Below are 22,083 nucleotides of genomic sequence, written 5' to 3' on the forward strand. Positions count from 1 at the left end.
ACAGTGGCATAAAACACTTGGGTAATAGAATGTTGGGCTTGTGACAGTTGTTGAAGGACTATGTTACTGTAATAATATAGGGGGAAACAGTAAGGGGAAGAAATGGGAAGGGTGGGTGGGGGAATCCCTATGCCTATGGAACCATATCATGAAAAATAAATACATTTGGATGTGTGTGTGTGTGTATCTGTAAAATACTATTATTTCGTTATTAGAACTGGCATTGCCCAAGATAAATAGTAAGATTTATGCTGATAATTTAAAGTCTTAATTTTTCCATAGACTGACATAAACAACAAATACAAATGTATCATTGGCAAGTCAAGAGAGGAAACTGTGTGAGGAAAGAGAAGCCTGATTATCTTAGTAATGTTAATGTCACCTTTTCCTTGCTTTTTGAACAAAGGGCCTACAGTTTCATTCTGCACAGAGCTCTGCAAATTGTGCTGCTGGTACCAGTGAAGACATTTTGTGATTGCCACTGCTGGGGTAGGAGGTAGCTACTGGCAGCTGGGGGTTAAAGACCAAGGATAATGTTAAACACCCTGCCAGGTATAGGGAGAGTTCCCTATGTGAAGCAAAATATCAGTAGCATTTAAGTCCACTTGTAACTTTTCCGATTAGAGTCCCAACACCTTAGATCAAGTGCATAGCTTCCTCAGGTGGCTACTTTATACACTTTTGTGGCAAAACTGGTGACATTTCAGAGAAAGTGATTAACAAACACTTGCTCTGTTAAAAAGAATAAAGCTGTCTTCCCCATTGTGTTTGACACCATCATGACTATCATCTCACAGACAACTGGGATAATAAACTGCGTGAGCAAGCTTTGTGATTCTGGTCAGTGTCACAGTTGGGAACAGGAGTCTTATCTCTGAACTTTATCACACCATTGATTTACAGTTTCTCTCAGAGGCGATATGTAGTTGGAAAGGCGTAATTTAGAGTGAAAAAGATTTTACTACTCAAGAGTCAAACACCAGTGTAGTTCCTGACTTTGGGGCCCTTAAATTGAGTTCTTAATCTTTAGCCAATTGTTAGGCTCTGTGTGTCCGTAAGCCACTTGAGTGTCAGTGAGATTTAGTAGCCCAAAGAGTGTAAACCAAGCCATCAATTGAGCTCAAGTACCATGTGTGACAAAGGACAGCGTCTCCCTGTAACCCCCATGCACAGCTGCAGGCTGTGTATGGTGTGAACCTTGTTGGAATTCCTTTCCAATTTTACATTTGAGACATGCCCCGTTCTTTGCGGGACCTCATGTATAGTCCAAACGAAGACAGCAAGGTTAACTAGGATTGCCCCTGGGAAATGCGGTAGGGAGCTACTGTATAGTCACCTACTCCCTAGAGGAGCTCCATTGGGTGGGGGGTCACTCACTTCATAGAATAAAGTGTCCTGGTGCAGTGCACCAGCTTCTGCAGGACAACTATGGATGTGTTCACCACCTCTACTTAGCAAAAGGAAGTAAAAGAGGAAAGAGAAAAGCCAGAGTCATTTCATAATTCTTCACGAAATCAATGCTGGTCTCACTTTGGTTTTTGCTTCAAAAGCATCAGCCCAAAACAATTCAACAGCAGTCTTGGTCTAGTGGCCCACATGCGTCATAGCTGATTGGAAACACACCAGTTCACTGTTTACACAAGAGCTTGCATTGCCACTCTTCCTGTCTCTGTGTCTCTCAGCTTTATCCACATACGTGCAAACGGGAACCAGGACTCCCAGTTTTCAAAGGCATCTCTGGAATAAATGTGTTTCCTGTTGTGGGCTCATCCCCTATATGTAGTGTGGCTAGCAAATGGGCTAGAGTCAGGGGAACTCTTTCCAAACACTTTGCTGCTTCTCTTCTGCTGGCAATTTCCCTTACTCAGCTACTACTACAAAAATCCATGCAAACTAGACATATACTTCTGGAATAATGAGAGCAAAAGGAGCTAAGGACTTCTGTGGGACAGCAGGTTAAAATGCAGGCTTGAATTTAGTCTTGAGTCGTTCCTTCATTTCAGTATCTCCTACTAACCCTCTTCATTCTAATAATAATAATAACAATAATACCACCCTCTGTCCCACTGAATTTTGCTCTGCACCAGCCAGCATCCCCAGGTACAAGTTTTGATTTGATATTGAGCATACCTACAAGGGTACTTTAAAAAGCACGAGTATAAATAGTATTAAAAATTTGTTTTGGGGCAAAAGCTTTGAGCCTGTGCATAGGAGAGGTCTTCTAAAGGCCAGGACCCTATCCTGTATCCAGTTCTCTGGGTTCATTTTGTCTCTCTGGCTTCTTCCCATTCTGGCTTCCTGCTAATGCAGACCACGGGGAGCAGCAGGTGATGGTTTCCTGTCATTTGTAGAGGAGACTTGGCTCTAGGTCCTGGTTCCTGACTTTAGCCTGGTCCAGCCCTGGCTATTACAGACACGCGTGAATAAAGTAGACAGATGGAAGATCCTTCTCTTTTTGTCTCTCCCTCTCAAATTAAAAATGTAAATAAGTTAGAACATTGATTAAGCTATTAAAAATGCATTTCTGAAAAAAACTAGGTGTGGGTTTTTTAAAATAGGTTTTTGCACCAGTATAATTTTGTGTTTTAGTTCAGTTTTCCACAAATTTTCTTCAGTGTCCTTGTGTTTGTTCCTATTCAGGAAGAACCTGACCTCAAAGACAAGGAAGTTAGAAGTTAGGTCCTTCATTTGAATTACTTCATGATAGGGCTTTGGTGATACTGAAATGACTGCGTTGGGGATTTCGTGCTTGTCTGCCTCCTACTACACCATGTCTCCTCCAGGGCTGAGACAGGCACTGCGTCAGAGACCAGCTCTTTGTCTGAGGTCACACAGCCTCCTGCAAACAGACGCCAGTTGGCACCAGCTTCCTTGCTGCTGGGGTCTTGCCAAGCTGCCTGCCCAGGAAATGATGACATTTAATTAGAGAGGAACATTCTGCTCTATATGAAAGAAAAAGGAAAATGGGAAAAATTAATTCATTTAACGTAATAGGTGTGAAATACTTTATAACTACATAGAGGTTGCCATTTGCTCAAGCCAAAAAAGAAAAAAAAAAGCTAGCTGTTATTAGAATGTGGCATAGATATCTTGACAGCTTTTGCACTTTGGTAGCAGCCAAGGGCAATGTGGAAGTAGGGAAGCCATCACAATAAACCCCTGAGCTTTGCCCTATTAAAAACGTCAGATGAATAAATCACGTCTTTAATGACCAAAGCGAGAGGAGATCAATACGTTTTGGAGAGGCTGCTATAGACATTAAACACAGTGTTACTGCACAAAGCCTTACTAGTGGCAAATAGCCACAGTCTAGATTTTAGCATGCAAAGTCAAAGTAGAACATGAAAAATGTATGTCCTTTCAGGCCGGAAGTCTTGAAATAAACCTTCCTAATTTTAGGTTCTAGCTGGGTTTTTAGATTGTGTTTAAAACCAAGTAATCCTACACCTCTCACGATGTTTTCATTCTTTAGACTCTTCAAAAAGGGGGAAAATATTTTCTCTGTGTCTAGTGACCAGGGTTCTTAAAAAGTGTTCTTAAATCTGGCAATTACTGAGTATATTGGAAACAACAACAGGAAGTCAAATGAAACAAAGGGATGAAATTTACTGTTGAGGCAATGAATGTAACAGGATCCCCAATAGATGTGCAGGCTTCAGTGCCAGCCAAGATGAAGCTGTCAGTCTCAAAGAAAAATAGAACCAGCAAAAGCGATCGTCTAAAGCTTAGAATTATTCTTTGTGACTTTTTCTTCTGCCTTCCTCAGCCTTCCCTCCCCATGAAATCTATATGAATCCATAGATATTTGCACTGGGACAGGCAAGCTTTAGAAGTTATTTTAAAAAGAAGTTGCAAGACTGTCTTGTTTCTTGAGTTTCTCTTCTCAAGCACAAAAGATATAAATAAGACCCAGTGATGGGTAGCAAAGGAAGGTCTTCCTGGGTCTGGGGAAACTGTTTAGCAGGGATTGAAGAGCACTTGTGAGCTCACTCCAAAAGATATATTTTAAGCAAACCATAAAAGTGGGTTTGACCCTTCCATGGGCCCATCATAAATCAATTGTTAAAGCAAGGGTGAAAGCTGAGGAGGAGGTCAGAGGTGGAAGAGAGGCCACTGCGAAAGGACAGTGTGAGAAACCAGAGCGAAGGCTGGAGGGGGTGAAGAAGCAGGCTTTTGCCTGAGTGGATCATTAATTCAGAAATCCAGGGTCCCTTGCTACTAACTGTATGCTAAGGAAATGAATGTCATGTGAAAATACCCACTGAGAAGAAAAACCTAGAGCTGTGCTAGTGAGACGGTCCCTGTCCGGTGACCAGGTGGACAGAAATTTAATTCAAAGTTAGGAACACTCAGCCCTGTCTAAATGTTGGGGATAGTTCTCTCAAACATGGGAGTGCAGGAGATCAGTCACTACTGGCTACTTAGCATCAGGACATAGAGCTTCCAGTTTGCTGGCAGTGTCTGTCATACTCGTGATGTCACAGCCTCTATGCTTTGACAGGTCAGTCTTAGACTCACAAGGCGAGCTTTGACTTTGCCGAATCAGGTAAGAGAAAAGCTTTGAGATAGTCTCTTCATGAAAAGAATATAGAACAGTCAGTAGATGGTTGACTGAATATATATGTATTATATATTATATATATATAAAATAAAATGTCTTGCTTTTGTTGAGAATTCTGTACCAAATGTAGACTTTGAGTGTTCTGCATAACTAACCATTTATTTTCTTAGGGTGGAATCAAGTTTGAAGCCCAGACAATTAAAGTGATTCACATTTAAATGAAAGGTGGCTCGATTGATTTGTAAGGACACAATTTATTTGGTAATAATGACATTCCTTGAGTTGAGCTGGGAAAACAAAGGTTGATTTATCTCCTAATAACAAAGACAAATGGCCCTTCTGCCCCAGCCGCTTCCTTATTCTCAGTGGTTCAGGGCCAGGTTGCCAATGACTTCTGCTCTGTTCTCTCGTTAACTGGAGGAGGATTCCACACAAACTCTTCCAGAAATCCTCCTACAGGGGCCCCGCAATGGAAACTAGACAGCTGGACACCTGAAAGTTTTAAGGAGCCACATGTTGGTTTTTCTTCTTGCAATGGCACATCTTGGCATTTAAAGCTAAGGTTTGTTGAGAATGGGCAGTTAGTTAGCAGTTAAGACACCCACATCCCATATTGGAGTGCTGAGTTTGAAATCACACCACTCCCCTACTCCCCAGACCCTGTCAGTGCAAAGCCTGGGACTCAGTGTTAATGGCTCAAGTCACTCAGTTCCTCCCCTGTGCTGAAACAGCACAGGGGAGATCTGTCTGCATCTCTCTGTCTTTCAAATAAATAAATACTTTTTGAAAAGTAGAAACCCATTTGTTTGTTCAAAATTGTTTTATTAATTCACTTGTCCTTATGTTCTTTTCTTTTCCTTGTTTGTCTGAGGCAGACATTTCCCAGTTGTTCCCCTATGTCTGCACTTTTCTCCTACTTCAATATATCCTCTGTGTAAAACACAGACCCTTGTTTAAAGATAATATTCTCCAAAATGTGAGCCACTTCATTATATAATGATGCTATCATAAGGCTTATCCCATGTATCTGAGTTCTCTATGATTTGTCTCAGAAACACAAACTAACCAGCATTGTATCTTTACAAACGTCACAGTTGTTTCACATTAAGTATATAGTTGTTCTAGCTCAACCCTTTGCGTTGACTTTCCAAAATTTATTTTAGAGCCAGAGAGCCAGGGTTGGGGGACAGTGGGAAGAGAAAGAATTTATCTCCTATCTCCTGCTTTATTCTCCAAAACCTGTATTGGCCAGGACTGAGCTGGGCCAAAGTCAAGGACCAGCAACTCACTATAGATCTCCCACATGGAACTGAATTACTGGAGTTAATCACCTCTCTTCTACCCTGCGAGCATCCCAACCATATCTGATATCAGACTGGACTTGAGTATATGAGACTATATTATTTCTTTGCTTTCCAGTGAGGTAAAACAGTTTTTGTTACACATGTTGGTCATCTGGTTCTCCAGTTTAGTGAACTCTTTGCTTTTACCTTCTGCTTGATTTTCTTCCGTATATTTACATTTTTTCTTATTTATTTGTCTCAACATTTTATATATTGTTGATTCTAAAACTATGCCTCAGAGTACTTCAAAATGTTCATGGAACTGAAGTCCATCCATACACAGGGTTTAACAATTTCATGAAAAATGTACATTCTAAAAATAAACAGGCATGGGTTTCAAGTTTTCTAGCACCAAATTAAACTTACCTTTTAAATCTACTACTCCATGTACTCTTTGAAGTACCCTCAGTGCATATTGCATATACCTTAATTCCTATATGTGCGTATACATATATGCACATACCATATATACACATGCAGACACACACACTATATATATGTATGTAATGTGCATATTCCTGAATTCAGTAAGTCAATAACCACAAAATTAATGTATAGCAAAATCTTAAGAGCATTAGGTCATATGTGTAGCCATCAGCCATTTGGGAGACACAATGAAAGCTTCACCTACAAAACAGTGTAGATATATAAGATCCTTAGAAATCAATGCATTGAAAAATATAAAACTTCAAAATTCTACTTAGTTCATCAGCAATCTAGATTAATAAAAAGTCCTTGGAGAAGGCTATTATTGTGACATAGCACAAAAAGCCACCACTTGCTACACTGGCATCCCAGGTGGGCACTGATTCATGTCTCCATTGCTCCACTTCCAATCCAGCTCTCTGCTAATGCACCTGAGAAAACAGTATAAGATGGCCCAAGTGCCTGGGCTTCTGCCACTCATGTGGAAGACCCAGATGAAACTATTGGATCCTGGCTTTGGACCAGCCCAACTCCAGCTTTTATGGCCATTTGGGGAGTGAACCAGTGGATGCAAGGTCTCTGTGTGTCTCTCCCTCTCTTTCTGCAACTCTTTCAAGTAAAAATAAATAATTCTTAAAAAAAGGAGAGAGAGAAAGTGTGTCCTACAAGTTGACAACCATGATAAAATGACCGTAATTGTAACTGTATGCACTGACATTCTGTAAGGTTTGTAAGGGCCCTGCCTGTGTAGGCGACGCTGCTGGACTCTGAGTGTGTTACAATAGGCATGAAAGAAAATGGAATTAAAAGATCATACACATTTCCATAAAGCCTTTTAAAATAGATTTATTTATTCGAAAGGTAGAATTGCAGAGAGAGACAGGGATCTTCCATCTACTCGGTCCCCAAATGGCTACAATGGTAGCCTGCCTAAAGCTCCCACATGGGTGCCAGGGGCCTGACTAACTACCTGGCCCTCTTACATTGCTTTCTCAGATGCATTAATTAGCTAAAAGCTGAATCAGAAATGGAGCAGCCAGGATTCAAACCATTGCTCACATGGATGCGGTGTAGTAGGCAGCTGTTTAACGTGCTATGCCACAGCACCAGCTCTTTCATAGCTGTTTTGAAGACCCTCCATCCACAGAGTTAAGAAGAGTAGGATAGATGGGGACAGCTAAGTGAAAAGGATCAAATAAGTGCTGGGTGAGGATGAAAGGAGATTCAAGCCTGGTTGCCCTGACACTGATGTACATAAACCCAGTTTGCCACAGATAAAATGACCAAGGAAAAATATCCAACGCTGTGATGCGGTCATTCTCTCCAGCTTCGGGACAAGGTTGTGGAGCTGAGGATTTGCCCACAAGTACTGCCTGAAGTCCAGATTCCAGGCACTGTTCCTATGCAGGGTGGGTGACAGCGAAGCCTCTAAGATTCCCTCCTCTTGGCCCAGGAAACAGGCTATTAGGGCTTGCCCAAACAGATCCCAACAAGGCACTTTTATTTCATTTCTAGCATGCTTAATCTATTTTGTTTTAGGTTCTGGGAAACTGGCTTCACTACAAGGTAGCTTCCTGAAAACTTACAAAAACATCCAAAAATTCTTGACTAAATTAGGCATCAAGGGGCCAGTTGTAGGTTTTTCAAATCAGCAAGCTGCAGCCTAGATGAAATTGATCTATTTGGAAAAGGTCTAACATTTAGGGAAAAAACAAACAACAAACAAGGAGCTAGATTTGGAGAAAACAACATAAATTCATTTTTAACCTGTCTTTATCTTAGGCTCATGGGGAAGGATTGATGGACTGCCCCATGAAGAAGAGACGAAACCCACATCAGAAAGGTGGTTGCCGCTGGCCACTTTGTGCAGTAGTTTCAGAGTAATGGAGAGTGGAGAGGCTCCACTTGGAGAAGCTGATAGGCTGCTTTCTGTATCCGGATAACAGATGACGGCTTGAAGAAAGCGCATAGCCCTGTGGCAGACACATCTCATTCTGCTCAAGCAGAAGCAGATGGCTAAAGAGAACAGAGCTCCACACAGAGGAAATGGACTCACAGCTGATTCAGATACTTCCCTAAGGACACACAGCCCTGTAGGGCTACTGTGACATGGCCTACCGAAATGCCATTTGCAATGCCAGCATCCCTTTGTGGGGTACTGGTTGGAGTCTTGTCTGCTCTGCTTCCTATCCATTTCCCTTCTAGTGCTCCCACAGACCCCTGCCAAACATGTGGGAGACCCAGATGGAGTTCCTGGTTTGCAATAATTTAGGGAGTGAACCAGCAAATTCAACGCTCTTTCAATCTTTTCTCCCCATCTCCAAACCATACCATCAGTCTGTCTTTCAAATAAACACAACACATCTTAAAATGAGAAATAAATATGGCCTGGGATGTAACACGAAAGGTGCTAGAGAAGCTCTGTCTGCTGGCTTCTGGTCCATGGCTGCCTCCATTCTGTTGCATTGACAGACTTGATTAGGATGGTTCCCTTGGATGCAATCTGGGAAGCCATCTGCAGGTCCAGAGGAGATCCTATGATGTAGATTTTTCAATATAGGACCTCATTTTCCATGTCTGCCCTCCAAAAATCCAGAAACTAACTTTTGGTGATGAAATTCATTTCTGTTTCTAACGCTGAAGTATCAACTGTAAACTCAAAGCAGACTTCTGAAAAGGACCCAGACCATGGCCAAAATTTGGCTGAGCGGTTAAGCTTCTGGTTGGGATATCTGCATCTTCTCACAGAGTATTTTAACTGGAATCGAGGTTCCACTCTTAATCCCTGCTGATGTGTACCCTCAAGGCAGCATGACCATGCATCTTTATTTTATGCGTGTTGTGTTTCGGTGGGAGGATGCAGTACTTGAGTTTTTACCATTTGCATGTGAGATCTGGACTGGGTTCCTGGATCTTGACTTCAGCCTGGATTCCATGAACGTTTGAGAAGTGAAGATGTGGATGGATGACCTCTCTCTCTCTCTGCCTTTCAAATACATTTAAAAAATGTATAAAGTTAAAATGTCACACAAAACAAGGCCTTCTTATCCTACCCTAGACTTTGGTGTGAAAATAATCAAGTAGTTAAAAACCACAACATGCTTAGGAAGGGATGGCCCATGATAGTGTGGCAGATGACTATTTAATGATTTTCTTCTAAGATGATTTTATTTTTAAGCAGAATTAAGTTTTTTTTAAAGATTTATTTATTTTTTATTACAAAGTCAGATATACAGAGAGGAGGAGAGACAGAGAGGAAGATCTTCTGTCCAATGATTCACTCCCCAAGTGAGCTGCAACAGCCGGTGCTGCGCCGATCCGAAGCCAGAAACCAGGAACCTCTTCCAGGTCTCCCACACAGGTGCAGGGTCCCAAAGCTTTGGGCCGTCCTCGACTGCTTTCCCAGGCCATGAGCAGGGAGTGGGATGGGAAGTGGAGCTGCCGGGATTAGAACCGGTGCCCATATGGGATCCTGGTGCGTTCAAGGGGGGGGGGCTTTAGCCGCTAGGCCACGCCGCCGGGTCCCAGAATTAAATTTTAACCCATGATTTTGTTTGGAATGTAGTAGCCATAACTATTTTTTTTTTTTGCAGAACAAGTTTTTATTATTGTGTTAAGAACCCCCATTTAAACATCTCTATTTTCCATGTTCCATCTCAAAATAGAAACTCTTGACAATGGAGCTTTGTGTTAAAGCAAAAAAACCCTTATCACCTGTGTATGCTAGGAATGGAGAACATTTCACAATGCTTGGCAGCATTGCTCATACGGGATATAGCACTTATTCAAATAATACCTTATCTTGGCTCAGATGCATATGCCAAGGAACAGCACTGTTACAAAGCCTTATATTAGCTTTTATCCAAAGGCTCTGCTATTAAATACAGTCATTGACACTCAAGATTCTCTATTCATGGAAATCAGTACTTTCATGGGCTCTAGTTTCAGGTTAATCTTTTGGAAATCTACCAAAATATTTGGAAAAATTATATGAGTGGTAAATTGAGTACTACTTGCAATTTGAGATATCCAAGTTAAAGCATGGGAAATTACAGAAAAATAAAACTATCTATCTGGAGAGGCTCATTCTTGCACAAACCATGAGACTTGAGTTTGAGAAATGCTCCCACACGTATGGCAGCTCTGTTCTAACGTTTAGCAATGTGAGCCAATCAGCTCGCAGCATCGGTGCATCCAGCTATGAAAATAGGTAAATTTAACCTCTCTTGAAAGAACCTCAGCAATAATAAAACCCACATTAGGTTCCACTTCAGACAATTTCAAAAGATCCCATTCTTTTTTCTTTTTTCTTTTTTTCTCTTTTCTTCCTCCTTTGCTCCCTCTGTCTCTCTGTCTCTTTCCTTCTTTCTGTTTTTGTCTTTCCTTTTTTTTTCCCGAGGGAGAGAGAGCGCTCCAATTTGTTGACTGCTTCTCCAAAGGCCTAAAACACCTAGGGCTAAGGCGTATCTGCAGTCAGAATCCTGGAACTTAACCCAGGTCTCCCCGTGCATGTCAGGGATCCAAGTACTTAAACTATCGCCTGCTTCCTCCAAAGTTGTGTATTGGTGCAAAGTTACATCTCTGGCTGGAGTCGGGAATCGAGCCAGGGCATTTGATGTGATATCATGCATCCTCCTTTTATGCATGTCATTTTTTTGGTAGCAGGGACCTCTATCCAGAGTATTAGTCAAGAAAACATAATTTAGAATTTGAAGGGAACCCTGAATTTAACTAACAGAGGTGTTTCAAACGGAGAGTTCTGATTCACTTTTCCTCAATAAAATGTGAGCTTTGTGAGGTCAAGAATTTTTGTCTTCTCTCAGAACCTAGATTTGGTACCTGACATGCAGTGGGAACTCTAGGAACACTTGATGAATGAATCAGTATTCACAATGAATGAACACTCAAGCACAGAGCCTCTGCTTTGTGTGATTGAATAGAACATTCCATCCTCTGTCCAACTCCCAAACTGTCATATCCTGCAAGGAAATTTGGGATGCTGGCAGTTGTAACATTTTATTTATTTCCCTCCCCTGGCTCATTCCTCAAATGCCTGCAGCAGCCACGGATGGGCCAGGTTGAAGCCAGGCGCTAGGATATCTTAACCTAGGTCTTCCACGTGAGTGGCAGGGACACAGGTAGTTGAATTGTTACCTGCTGCCTCAGACTATGCACCCACTGCAAGTTGGCTTGGAAGTGGAGCCCAGGACTAGAACATGGGTGCTTGGGTATGGCCCGCCGGTATCACAAGCAGCATGTTAGCTGCTGGATCGAACATCTGTCCCCAGGCTGGGAATTTTTCTTCTTGAAAATCTTGGTGGGTGAATCACCATGTCAAGGGAACACCCCTTTGGCTCCCTTTTCCGTTTTCAAGACATACTTTGGAGAGCTTGGTTGCAAACTTCCTTTCTTCTGATCACCAACAGTGGGGACTGAGCTTTCTGTGGTGTTTGCTTCCATGGTGCTTGAATTTCCAAGGCCCTGTACATCAGACACAGTGGCTGATACGTACCACTTCGTTTGCTTTAGAAAAATATGCTCAGCCAATATTCAGAGAGCCCACAGATTGTGTTAAAACTCCCTGTGCTCAATCCCCAGCACATGAGGGAAATTAGCAAATCCACTCGGTTTTGCTGAGGCTGTCTTGATCTGACCAGGATTGCCCATCTTTCATGTACTTTATGTACCAGAACTAACCCCTGAATGTACTTTCTTGACAAAGCCGGCCTCTGTTGGTATGGTGGCAGAGCAGATCAGGAGGCCATCAGTAGATACCCCCTCATGCCAATCATGTTGGCAGCCGGGGGCAGAGAGAATGCCTCTCCCCATCTATACTCACCTTGGATTAAACACTCTATGGGTAAACAGGGGCCTTTTATCGCTCCTTATGATACACCTGAGCATACCCAGGTGGAGAGTTGAAGTGGATTTGCTGTCATTTTCCCACTGAATTGCTGAAGAAGATGGGAAGAGCACACCAAGGAAGAGTGATGTTGTATCTCACTGCCTCAGGTAGAGCTTGGTAGATCAACAGATGCCACTTCGTGGTAGTTGGATGCTATAGGAACCCAACTCATCCTGGTGTTCCTGGAATTTTTCACAATGTTAGTAGCAAAATTATCATGACAGGAAAACCCTCTGTCAAAGCCAAACTGGAGTAATCAGTCACTCTATTTAAAAGCTCACAGTGATGCTTGCAGATTTGGAGAATTCTGAGTTAAGGTCAGGTTACCACTTACAAACCTCTAGCTTACAAAAAGAGACAGAAAAAAGAGAGAGAGAAAACTTTTCCATCTGTAGATTCCCATGTCTGCAAAAGCTGGTGGGGGTTCATGCAGAAGTCAAGAACTGGCAACTCCATCCAGGTCTTCCCAACGTAAGTCTCATCGACAGTGTTTGCAAAGGTGAGATTTTCTACTTTAAAGGTCAACATCTGTTGGATTATTGGACAGCAGTTTATTCATTTTTTTCCCAATAGCTGCCAGAATAAACTATTTGCATGAAAGAATAAAAGACTGTGAATACAAAAGGACAAAATCAAGTAAGAGGCATTACAACGGCTTTTGGAAACAGAGAAGTACATATTACTTATCTCCCAAAGTATTTGCTGAGAGTATTGTTGCAGATAGGCTAATTACTACATAAAGGTCAGGATTGTGGGACGCATATTTTGTAACAAAAAGATAATTTTTAAAGAGAAAAATTCCCGAGAAAAAGAATCACCAAAATTTTTCTTACTCTTCCTTTCAAAAATAAGAATAAAACGTTTGTCCCTAGCAATATTCCACCTTAGAGCAATTCTGTTTTCAATAAGTTTTGCATTTTTAGAGTTTCCCCAGATGAAATGGAACTAGGAAGAAACGCACATTTGAGAGTCCTAAACATACTTAATGTACTGTTTTTACAACAGCTGTTGCTTTCACAGAACTTAAACCCTGCTGTGTAAATGCATCACCGGGAAAATACTCAGGTTGTCATGGAGACAACCTCAGTGCGAGGCCCTCTGCTCTGCTGAGCGGGTGTCAGCTTTCAGTCTCCTGCATTCCAGGCTGGCATCAACCCCAGGCTACAAGGCAGACTTCATTAGGGGCCCTGATGAAGGATGGTGCAGGAATCCCAGGCAATTACCAGCACCGTAAGGCCTCTTTCCGTCAACACACCTGATGGGAGAAGTGGAAATTAATTCCAGAAAGATCGCAATGGTATTTGTCAAGATTTTCTGGTATCTTCCTTGAACAAGCCTGCATAGACCCAACAATCTTTCCCTAGCCAACTTTAGGCACGGTACAGTTGTTGTCTTAGCAGGGATGTACAGCTGACAGCTGGAAGAGTATTTAAAAGTATCACGTGACAAGTGCTACACGTGTTAGGCCAGATTTTCAGTGTTTCTCCAGGGTTGTAAGATTACTATCAGTTCTTGAAGAAAATATAGAACTTCAGTTGCATGGAATGCTGCAGGATTATCAAATTCATGATAATGCTTTCTTTCTTTAAAAGGGTATGTGTTTTATTTAATCATTTCAGAAAAAAGAGAAATCTCCAGTCTATTAGTTCGCTCCCTGGCAGGGTCTTTGCCAAGTTGAAACTTGGAGCCCAGAATTCAATCAAGTTCTTTTCATGTGGTGGACAGGGACCCAAGTACTTGAGCCATCACATATTAACAGGAAGCTGGAGTTAGAAGCAGAACAGAACTTGGACCCAGGGTTTTGATAGGCGTTTCAGGTATATCTTAACCACCAACCCAAATGCCAAATACTCAAAATATTTTCTAAAAATTTGAATATTTGACTTTAAAACTAAACTCCACGAGATAGTTCACACCCACACACAAATAGCAAATTAAAAAAATAAATAAAATTTGGCAGACATTTAGCTTAATAGTTAAATCATTGGTTAAGATGCCTGCATCCCATACTGGGATGCTTGCGTTCTAGTTTTGCTAATGTGTACCCTAGGAGGCAGTGATGATGGACCTCTGCTACCTAGGTAGGAGGTCTGAACTGAATTCCTGGGTCCTAGCTTTCCCTTGGCTCAGCCCAGGCTGTTTGCAGGCATTTGAAGGGTAAACCGAAAGATGGAAAAGTTTTGCCACTCTCTTTGCTTCTCCAATGTACCTTTCTAATCTAAATGTTTATTCATGTAAAGCTTTGCAGAAAATGAAAAAAAAAGATTTTTTATCCCACTAGCCATTTTAGAAAGCAAATTAAAATACCTTATTCTAAGACTGACATTATGGCATAGCTAGTTAAGGTACTGCCAGGGAAACCAGAATCCTACATGGACACTGGTCCACACCCTACCTGTTCTATTTTTGATCCAAATTCCTGCTAATGTGACTTGGAAAGTAGTGGAGGATGGCCCAAGTGATTGGACTTCTGCACTCACGTGGGAGACTTGGAATGAACTTATGACTCCTGAGTCCTGGCTTTGGCTTAGCCAGCCAACCAGGGAGTGAACCACCAGATGGAAGATCTGTCTCTTCCTCTCTAATTCTGCCTCTCACATAAATAGATATTTAAAAAACTTCCTGTAACAGTTAAATTTTATAGTTTCGCAGGTGCGTGTGAATTTTATCTCTTGAAGATGTCTTTAATTTTAATCACAAGACAGTTTACAAATAAATTATTTTTAACCCATTCTTCATGTATGTAGACAAGGCACCTCACTGGTCTTAAAAGAAATGTAGTGTGTTTTCAGTGAAGAAACTCAAAGTGAGAGACACAAGATAAATTCTGTATCCTGATCACCTAACATCCTTGTGTGGTCGCAGAAGGAGATCAGAAAGTAGGTCATTCCCAAAGCTAATTTCCTGCTGGGTAATTCTTAGAAATCTTACTCCACTAGATAGAGATTTAGGCCACAAGCACATCTCCATAGATTGAGGGAAATGGGTGATATTTGTAATATTTAATAAACAAATTAGAAAGAGACTCAACTTTGTTTTCTTATCAGTAACTTTTGCAATTCTTTCTTATGTAATAACTCTACAGTGATTTACAGAGCACATGGGATGCGCCTGCCCTGGTCTATGGTCCAGGATGGTGAAACAGTGGTTTTGGGATCATCCTCACAGTGTCACATGCTTTCCTGGGCCACTCACTTAGCACATTTGAGGGAGCTTGAAAAGTCTGTGGCAAAATGGAATTTAAAGATATATCTATCTTAGTGCATCAAGTCTTGGAGATCCATGCTTAGTTTTTTCACAATAAACATTTTCCAACTCCATTTCGGAAAGCCCTTATGTGCTTAGATTAACATTATTTTTTGGCACCAAAATAGTCCTCCATTTCTCCAAAACATTTTGAAGTACTTTCATCTGTATTTCCTCATAGGATGATATTCCTCCCATCTGTATTTCTGTATTTACACCAAGGACAAAGAGTATACTGCTAAATTAAGATTTTTAAAAATATCAAATTTCGGACATGACACGGTAGCCTAGTGGCTAAAGTCCTCATCTTGCACGTGCTGGGATCCCTTATGGGTGCTGGTTCTAATCCCAGCAGCCCCGTTTCCCATCCAGCTCCTTGTTTGTGCCTGGGAAAGCAGCAGAGGATGACCCAAAGCCTTGGGACTCTGCACCCACCTGGGAGACCAAGAAGAAACTCTGGGCTCTAGATTTCAGATCAGTGTAGCTCTGGCCATTGAGGCCACTGGGAAAGTGAAAAAATAGACGGAAGATCTTCCTCTCTGTCTCTTGTTCTAGCTTTGTATCTGACTTTCCAATAAAAATAAAAAAAATAAATCTTAAAAAAAATCAAATTTCTTGTTCAAAAAGTGAAATTACCGTCAGAGAGAATTCTTGGACAATCAAGATACATGGTGTATCCTACTCTTGATCTGTTTTTTGTTTGTTTGCATTAGATTGATGTCCACTCATGAACACTGCCTTCTATTCACCCAGGTTGGCTTGGCATTCATGTTTTCACAACTGTTAGATGGACTTAAAGAAATCAATGTCAGAGAACAAAGGCATGCCACACTTAAGATTACTCTAAGTAATGTGTTGTAAGCGTTTCTTTACACAGGAAGTCTCAAAAATGAGTGACAGCGTAATCATTCTGAAATATTAAGCAAAGTTTTGCTTGTCCTCTGTTCAAATAGCTAAGTTGTGAGTCTGTGTCCCTTGCCTTTGATGAGAGGTGACAGTACTAATGCAGGGAAAAAATTTGTCTTCCTGCCACTCACTTCCAAATTCCTGAAGCCTTTGGGACATACCAAGAATGCCCATAGGGAAAGCTTGTTTAGGAAGCACGTGACTCTGAGCAGAGCTGCTGAGGCCTCACGGGGACTTCAAAGACCTTCCCAGGCTAATAAGGGGGAGAGCACACGGGATGAGATGAAGAAGTGAGAGAGCAAGGAGAAGCCTGGGGCTGGGAGAAAACAAGCAGACCTAATGGCAACTCAGTGTGGGGGAACAAGGACCATCCTAATAAACAGCCACTAGGAGAGGCATGATTGGAGAGTCCAGGCGCTGGGTGGAAGATATGGTCTAGCATACACCTGGCAGGAGCAGTACACATTAAATCCCTAGGTGTCTTCTCCCTGTCCGATGGTCCTAGCTGGGCATGGACTTTGATTGTCCAACGCTGTCCTGGAGGTTTAAACCTCAACCGTTATGGCTGGCTTTGCATGCTTCAGTTACCTGTGTTCAACTAAGGGCTGACAACATTAAATGGAAAATTCTGGAAGCAGCACGTCTATTTTCAGTTGCACACCATTCTGAGCAGTATGATGAAATCTAAAAGCTGTGCTGCCAGGGTTACAAATGATCCATTTGCTCAGCACATATACTGCCTGCCACCCACTCATTATCCAGTAGCCATGTTGGTTACTAGGTCCAGCGCTATGATATCTCAGTGCTTATGTTCAGTTAATCCTTCTTTGGCTAAAGATGGCTCCCATCTACAAGAATTTGGATACTGGCAATTCGGATATGTTCAAGAAAAGCTATAAAGTGCATCCTTTAAGTGAAATGGTGTAGTTTCAACTCACATATATGCATCTAGGCAGGAATTTAGTGCATGTAAAGCTTGGTAATAACCATGGTATCAGGCACAACTAGGGTATTTAGAATGACTCTCTAGTGGATAAAGGATGGAGAATACTGAACGGGGACTGAACACATCATCATTGTCCTCTTATATGAGAACCCATGGTAACAAGATGCTAATGAATGCTGTTGGGGGAGCTGGTGTGAGGGGTTTGGGGTCCTGGTGACATGTTATCCCCGAGATGCACCTGGAAAGATCTCAGGGTTTTATTCTGCCCCTTGTACCAACATGCAGTGAGAGCCTCTTCTGGAACAAATTGATTTGCTTCCTAGAGCAACAGTCACTTGTTTATTGTTTCCATTTGGTCATACATGGAACTGAACGAATGCTAATAAACCACAAAAGCATAACTGGGTTTCTTTCAAAGTCAAAGTTACCTGCAATGATGCAAGTGAACACATAGCCTGGAACTGTTGCTTTCTCATCACGGTGCCTTGTTCCTCCTATGATTGCACTTGCTAGGAAGGGAAGCTTGAGGGACATCCAAACATGCTTGTTATTCTACATCAAAAAGAATTTCCACTGTATGTTAGTGTTCAGTTTGTTTCCAACTTACCGCAGCAAGATTGAGATGATACAAACTATGCCAGTGTAGCTTTTAAACTTCACAATGTAATCCCATAAGCAAACTGCATAATGGAGGCTAGAATATGGGAAAATGAAGAAACACTGCAATATGCATCTCTATTCCCAAATAAAAGACAGACCCCAATGAAACTGTGGAATATACCTTGACAATTTGCTTTAGATTTTCTTCTATTACCTATACCTACAGGATACATAAAAATAGCAGAATGTGGAACTGTGATTGCAGATGAAGGACTATATTATTGCAACAATATGGGGGCAAATGGTGGGGGAGGTGAAAGCAGTGAGGGAGAAAAAGAAGGAGAGGGAGGGAATAATAACAATAAGAAGGATTCACAAATGTAGTCAACTATTGGCCATCGACTGTGTTGCTTTTAGCTGTTGTATTTTTAAGAGACAATGAGACAAGGCTGAAGATCATTTATCCCTCACTGGGTTAAATACTGAAGTTCATCAATGGCAACCAAGCTTCAATGTTATCACCTTGCTATACTAAGAAGTTCTACAAATACATGACGCAGATACACCGAAAAATATAAAGAGGACAGTTCACAGAGATAAGCAATGGGACTGGCTGACCAAAATAAGGGTGATTTGGTGAGCTACTGAAGCTGGGTTGCCATTGATGAACTTCAGTATTTGCCACATTCTTCAACGGGCACAGAGTCTCAGAAGTGGAGTTCGAGGACCACAAGGCACCATCACTGTCACCCGATGATTAACGCTGGGCTGTGTCCATTAACCTTCCCTTCCCATCCACATCCATAATGCTGTGGACCATATTTTTTCCTTGTTGTAATCTGCATCACTTCCTTATCAGGGCCTCTGGAGCCAGACTTTTGGGTTTTGGTCTTGGGCTCTGCTGGCCAGATATATGACCCAACCTTGAGGTCTGAGGCACATCTTTCTGGCTCCACTTTCACGAAATACAAAGGGGAAATGAGGTGTTCCCATCCCAGAAGCTGTTTATCCACATAGTCTATGATATGATTTAGAAGCCTTTGCCTTTGGCCCATGATGCAATCCACAGTTCCTTACAGCATGTTATTTGAGAACATTTGCAAGACACCTGGCCCCAAATCTCGATTGCTGAAATTTTATGGGACTTAAAATTCTAATGTTGGGCATGAGGAAGAAAACATTGCAAGGAGTAAGCGTTTAGCCCAGCTATTAGGATAGCTACAATACTATTATTTCATTGTGGAATCGATATTAGCAATTATTTATGTGATGTTTTGTCCTTTATGAAGCCTTTGAAATCCGGTGTGCATCTCATACTGACAGTGAATCTAAATTCAGGCTGGCCTCATTCCGAGTGTTCAGCGACCTGCCATGAACAGCACAGCAGGAGAGAAGAAAGTCACAGGCACCATCAAGGCACAATTACTCTGTAACAAGGCTTCTACATAAAATCACTTTTCACTAGGAGCTGGGGGACAATTTAAAGGTCTGATTTCTATTCATTTAGTAGAACAGTGCCAGCTGAGGTCTGTTAGACATGGGGCAATGGACTGTTTCTTAAACTCACGTGGCTTTTCTCTTTTCAGTAGATGGACAGATGCTGTTTGCCAAGGGTCAGGTGGACTTGAGAATTTGTAAGTTTGTTGTATTTTAGAAAGTGGAAACCTAATGGAGATGGTAGATTATACGGGAGCCACACCAGGGCCTGGCTTAACCCCAACATTAAATACATTGTGTCAATGGAAAATTGTAGTAAAAAGTCAAGCCAAGTGAAATGAGTAAAGATTGCAAGGAACTTTCAAGTTTGGTTCCGAAGAAGTGAGCCAGAATCTATGGGTGCATGGAGTTAGATTTTGGAATCGTGATGAAAGGATTGAGCATCTATGTTGACAGCATTAGGTAACTGTGTTCATAGTAAGAAAGCGTATGAGATTTCTATGGGACATTTCCCTTACTGGGCTGCTGTTATGATGTAGTACATAAAACTACAGCCTTCAACACTAGCATCTCTTATAGAAACTGCCTTGAGTCCCAGCTGCTCCACTTCAATCCACCTCCCTGCCAATAACCTGAGAAAAAGCAGCCGAAGATGTTTTGGTTCCCTATCACCCACGTGGGAGACCCGAATGAAGTTCCTGAATCCTGGCTTTGGTCTGGCTGAGCCCTGAATGTTGCAGATATCAGAGAAGTGAACCAGTAGGTGGAGAGTTCTCCTCTCTCTTTGTAACTCTGACTCAAATAACTAAATAGATCTTTAAAAAGTTATCAAGTAACTTTTCCCTTTCCAAATTATTTTAGACTTCCCCCTTCTATGCAATCACTTATTTTAGAAACATTAATTATGTATCTGAACTGTGCCTGCCTAGGCACCCAGGGAAAGACAGATAGTCACAGCCTTGACTGATGTGTTGGCTTCTGCCTTAGAGGAATGTCCCCCCTAAGTGAGAAAAGCTAAACATATGCCCTTTGTTTTAGGTCTGACTTGCAATTCTCATTTGGCGACTCTGATTCCTTTTAGTCCATAACCAATCATCATCAAGGTGTTATCAGCTCATTGCTCAGAACCACATCTAAAATACACTCCATTAAAAGGGGGGGGGGGGCGCTCAGGACTACAGAAAAGCTTTCTGCGTTCATGCCTAGGTTGTCTTTTGGATGAAAGTTTTCTTGACCTTGACTTATTTTTCAAGTACCTACTTTCACTAGATGCTATGAAAGTTAGCAAGATAAGGTTTCCTAGTTTGCTGTAATGGTGTGGTGTGAGTGTGTGTGTGTGTGTGTCTAATATTCATTGACTTCCTTTTTTGGATTGAATAGGGCTTAGCTCTCCAGATCCATGCAGCTGTTTAAACTCTGAAGTCCTATGTTAATGGTTGATAAACTAGGGTGAGAACTTGAACTTGGCCAATGATGGTAGTTAGGAGAGCATTAGTCCATCGTGGGGGAGGCATATTCTCACTGAAAGTTTGGTTGTTTCAGCTGAGTTTGACTTGGCTTCTCTCTCTGCTACTTAGCTCATCGTATGATTGGTCCATTCACTTCACTATTGCCTGTCTCTATCAGATGCCAGAACAGTTGTTCTTCTGATCCTGAACTGAGAACCTTCAAGCTGTACCCTGAAATGGACAAAGGGCATCTGAAATGGAGATAAAATGCCAAATAGAGAACACAGAATGTCTCATAGACAACCATGATGTAGACAGGATCCTGGTAGGGGGCATTCCTCTGCGTTCTGAAAGAAAACAGGTAGAGGAAAAAGAATAGAATAGAGGAAAATGATGTATCCAATGCAGCCCTGCTCCAATGCAGCTTCAGCCCTTGTGTGTGGGCCCAGTGCTGTGGAATGGGAGGTAAGCCAGTTTGGATCACTTGACTCACTGGGGATACCCAGGTGTTGGGCTATCTCTTAGGAGGGTCCAATGGTGAGGTGAGGCTATGAAGGAGCAGACCCTTGGCACTTAGAAACATGGTTCCATGTTTCTTTTGAAACTGTCCCTAGGAGACAGAGAATTAACAAGTTTTCATGTATACCGGGGGACTACCATGCCCAAAGCCATGATCAACACAGCTCCTATTGACAGGAAAAGGATCCCCTGCACCTCTTGACTGAGCAGTGTCCAGGGTGAGCATATCTTCTGCAGAAATGAAACCTTTATGAAGAAGGGGAGCACAGAGGAGTTTTTTTTTTTTTTTTTTTTTTAATTTTCTATAATTTATTTTCTTTTTTTTTTAATTATTTATTATTTAACTTCAGTAATTACATTGTATTATGTGACACAGTTACATAGATACTTGGGTTCTCCCCACCCCTCCCCAAACCCTCCCACCATGGTGGATTCCTCCACCTTGTTGCATAACCACAGCTCAAGTTCAGTTGAGATTTCCCCATTGCAAGCGTATACCAAACATAGAGTCCAGCATCTTATTGTCCCGTCAAGTTCAACGGCTTCTTAGGTATACCCTCTCTGGTCTGATGACAGAGCCAGCAGAGTATCATCCCAGTCAATTGAAAGCTCCAACATACCATCAGCAAAAATTTACATCATTATGGAATTAATTGACATAGTAATGAGTAACCAATATGTTAAAAGTAAATGCGGGTTCCCAGCCACCTTCTGTGACCACCTCACCTATACTTCAATTTTAGTTT

The sequence above is a fragment of the Ochotona princeps genome, chromosome 14 (genome assembly GCF_030435755.1).
Source record: "Ochotona princeps isolate mOchPri1 chromosome 14, mOchPri1.hap1, whole genome shotgun sequence".
NCBI classification, from domain to species: Eukaryota; Metazoa; Chordata; class Mammalia; order Lagomorpha; family Ochotonidae; genus Ochotona; species Ochotona princeps.